The 4,443-nt window shown below is 38.1% G+C and overlaps 1 pseudogene; it reads right to left on the bottom strand.

The window, feature by feature from the left end:
* Window positions 1-299: 299 nt before the first annotated feature.
* Window positions 300-417, bottom strand: LOC126096025 (5S ribosomal RNA; annotated as a pseudogene).
* Window positions 418-4,443: the final 4,026 nt, after the last annotated feature.

Below are 4,443 nucleotides of genomic sequence, written 5' to 3'. Positions count from 1 at the left end.
TTTTGACAGTTTGTTGCAAACACGCATCGGTAGATCCGAAGACAAACTGCAATTTTACATTGTTTCTTTCTCTCTCTCTACTAAACTAAACTTCGTCCGAACAGACCTTGGAAGGCCCAACGGTACCGACCGGCCACCGTGTCATCATCATCCCACAAGCGTCACTGGATGCGGATATGGAGGGGTATGTGGTCAGCACACCGCTCTCCCGGCCGTATGTCAGTTTACGAGACCGGAGCCGCTACTTCTCAATCAAGTAGCTCTTCAGTTGGCCTCACAAGGGCTGAGTGCACCCCGCTTGCGAACAGCGCTCGGCAGACCGGATGGTCACCCATCAAAGTGCTAGCCCAGCCCGACAGCGCTTAACTTCGGTGATCTGACAGGAACCGGTGTTACCACTACGGCAAGGCCGTTGGCTCTTTCTCTCTCGCTTCGGAGATTTACCATTCTTGCATTAAAAAATGAGTCATGTACAACAAGGAACAGACGTTTCCCTTCTGAAATCACCAGGGCTCTTACAGATTATAAGAATTTATTTTCTTCGTTTCTGTATTTCTGTGGTCGATATCCTTCTCCACTAACTCTTCAAAATGTGCTGAGTCCGCAGCTCGCGGTCGTGCGGTAGCGTTCTCGCTTCACGCGCCCGGGTTCCCGGGTTCGATTCCCGGCGGGGTCAGGGATTTTCTCTGCCTCGTGATGACTGGGTGTTGTGTGATGTCCTTAGGTTAGTTAGGTTTAAGTAGTTCTAAGTTCTAGGGGACTGATGACCATAGATGTTAAGTCCCATAGTGCTCAGAGCCATTTGAAAAAATGTGCTGACTACACTCGAAATCCATATTATTCGACGGAAAAGAGCATCTCCTGTGACAATGTTAATTAAATCAAAACTTAGATGAAACTAACTAAAAACACCACACAGAAATTTTATTTCCCTGTTTTTTCCAGGCCTGTTCGAATGTTACACACGGAAATTGGTGTGGTGTTTTTTTATACTTGACTGAAGATTCTTTCTGATATGTTATTAATTCATCATAAGCCACTCATCTTGTCGTTCTTCTTCCCATATTGCTCATCTGGGAAACTCTGATTTCATACTTAACTGGAAGAATGCAGAAGGTTGAAATTAACAGTACAGATGGTCTACAAAAACCAGCAGAGTCCTCTAACTGGGGAGGTATCAAGAATGGTGTCCGACAGGGTTCAGTCTTGGGTTCCTTATTGTTCTTAATATATATTAACGACTTTCCACTCTGTATTCATGAAGATGCAAAGTTAGTTCTTTTTCATGATGATACAATTACAGTGATCACGCCCAAGAAGCAAGGCTCAGCTGAGGAAATTGCAAATAATATCTTTCAGAAAATTAGTAAATGGTTCTCTTCAAATGGACTCTCACTAAATTTTGAGAAAACACAGTTTATACAGTTCTGTACAGTAAATGGCATAACACCCTTGATAAATATAGACTATGAACGGAAGTCTGTTGCTAAGCTAGAATACTCAAAATTTCTGGGTGTGTGCATTGATGAGAAACTGAACTGGAATAAACACCCCGATGGTCTGCTGAAATGTCTAGTTTCAGCTACTTATACTATTAGGCATTATTGCAAATTTTGGTGATAAACATATCAGTAAACTAGCCTACTATGCCTAGTTTCATTCATTGCTTTCATATGGCATCTTATTTTGGGGTAATTAGTCATTAAGAGAGAAAGTATTCATTGCACAAAAGTGTGTAATCAGAATAATAGCTGGAGTCTACCCAAGATCACCTTGCAGACATTTACTTTAGGAACTCGGGATATTCACAGCACCTTCCCAATATATATATTCACTTTTGAAATTTGTCAATAACCTATCCCAGTTCAAAAATAACAGCGAAGTGCATAGCTACAACACTAGAAGAAAGGATTATCTTCATTATTCTCGATTAAATCTCACTTTGGCAGAGAAAGGGGTGAATTATGCTGCTACAAAAATCTTTGGTCATTTGACAAATAGTATTAAAAGTCTAACAGACAGCCAAGCAACGTTTAAAAGCAAATTAACAGATTTCTAAATGTCAGCTCCTTCTTCTTAATAGACGAATTCTTAGATATGAAGTAGTAACTGTAAAAAAATTAATTAATTATTTATTTTGTGTAAAGAACACTTATGTTAAAGTGACACGTTCCACATCATTACGAAGTGTCATATTCATGATCTATGGAACAAGGATTAATGTCTGTCTGTATGTATGTATTAAAACAAGTTTCAAAGACAATTTTAATCCAAAATTATTTTGGAAATAGCTGTTTCTGTATAAAAGAACAAAATGATCCTGTAGATAATAGTATAATTGTCCAAAATGATACCGTAGCTCTTTGAAATAAAAATCTTAGAAAGTCAAAAATCTGGTAGGAATGAAAAGAAGAAACTACAGAGTGACGGTAAATTTACTCTCTAGCTTAGAAAAGTCTTATGATAATATGAATCAGTAAACTATTACGAAAAGTCAGACAGATGCGTATGAGTGACACACACAGCAATACACAGCAAGATACTCAGATGTTTGTCTCACTGTGGAAACAAAAGTATTTCTTTAGATCAGAGCATAGTTAAAATGGATACTAAATATTTTATTTCTTGAATACTAGACACACAAATGTGGCTAAAAATCGCTCAACACACATCTAGGACCACGCAAAAATTTTAGTTTGTGACCAGTATTCTATAAATAATGATAAAGAAATAGCTACATAATTAGTCACCAGTATCCAGTAAATGAGAATCAACTACATAAATTCTTGTAACTCTACCAAGACAAACTAGTTCTGGAACAGAATTACCTAATCTATGTATACCACATAAAACCCATGAACTATGAGCAAACACTGTATAGATTGACAGGTACGTTACTCAGAAAAACTGACACACATTTCATTGTTAGGCATACTGCCAACTGAAGGAATTTTTGCAAGAATTATACTGAAAATTTTAGCAAAATAAAACTGTGCTCACTCTTAACTTTGTAAAACGCCTCATTGAAATAAATTAGTACTTTTTCATGAAAACATAACGAGCATGAAACATAGTAAAAATGAGCTTCTCATAGCTCCCACGCCATACTCATAAATAAGTACTGCATTTAAGTTATTTTAGTCTTGATAGTCTAGAAGCCTGCAACAAAACTTTATTGTACTTCTACAGCCAATTAGAGCACTAATAATACTCAGTAAAAAATAATTAGTAAGTCATCGTCTGTGGATATTACAATATTAATTTTGTCTCAAGAACTAAAATTACCCGAGGAGGAAACTGTTGTCTAACTCTTGTTTCTTCCCCACAGTAATTCTTCCTACTAGAAATTGACATAGTGCAACAGTGATTGATAATTTATTCAGATTCAACCTTTATATCATGAAAAATGTGTGAAATCAATAGTAAATGGTTTGTCTACGATGGTCACAGGATAGCAATAGAGCATCTTAATCAGTCATGTTTAGCTTTTGAACAGAGATATTGCAATTATGAGTCTTCATAAATGCTAGCTGAGCTAAACCATTCAGAGAGTACTTACCACACTAATAATGGGAGGAAGTTTGCTACGGACACAAGAAGATGGAAGTTAGGTGCTTCTCCAAAGAATTTTCTTACAACGCTAAGAGTCCACTTTTTCTTTAAAACACTCCATAGATAACTGAATTAGAAACAGAAAAAAAATCCAGTTATTAAATGTTCCTTTAGTTGTATCAGCGAGTACCTGATGATTATCGTTTTATTATAATAAAGCTGATTGTCATAGTAACCACTTGTTTGTGTTATACTCAGATGATCGCTTCTCTTGTAAATATATCTACTCATGTGTGCGTAGTGTTTGACGCAAATTCCGATGCTTGGCTGAGCCACCCCTGTTACTTATCACTCCCGTAAGACGATTCCATTTCCGTGACATCATTATTTTCTTAAAATTAATTTGCATGATCATACGAAGTGCTTCCATTCTCTGAAGATCGCCAGAGGTAGGATTATAGTATCCTAGAGTATGCTAAGTAGCACAACCGGCATCCCACACATTATCACCAAGTATCCATGATGATGAAGTAATGGGATTTGGAGAGTGGATAGAACTGCCATACTCATTTAGCAGACGACGCACACAAAACTTGTTAATTTCATCTCATTTATTACGCTCGTCCACTCCGTTACGTTACTGATCTAATTTTTTCGGCATTAGCAGAACTCGTGGCTCCTCCGGGGCTGCGCATTATGAAGTTACGACATGCAGGCAAACATATTAGGCCAAGAAGGGCAGACCTGGAGTTTCAATTTACACAAAAGGAAGTGCAGAGATGGGGCGGCGTTTTAATTGGCGATTCCGCCTGCGCCAGACGGAAATTGGACTCGTGATGCACGGCCTGTAGGCCTGCGCTGGCGGGACAATTAGCCTAATCGCCCGCTGCC

This window comes from Schistocerca cancellata, chromosome 8, assembly GCF_023864275.1.
Source record: "Schistocerca cancellata isolate TAMUIC-IGC-003103 chromosome 8, iqSchCanc2.1, whole genome shotgun sequence".
Classification (NCBI taxonomy): domain Eukaryota; kingdom Metazoa; phylum Arthropoda; class Insecta; order Orthoptera; family Acrididae; genus Schistocerca; species Schistocerca cancellata.
The sequence above is the reverse complement of the archived record's forward strand: the minus strand, read 5'-3'. Positions and strand labels throughout refer to the sequence as shown.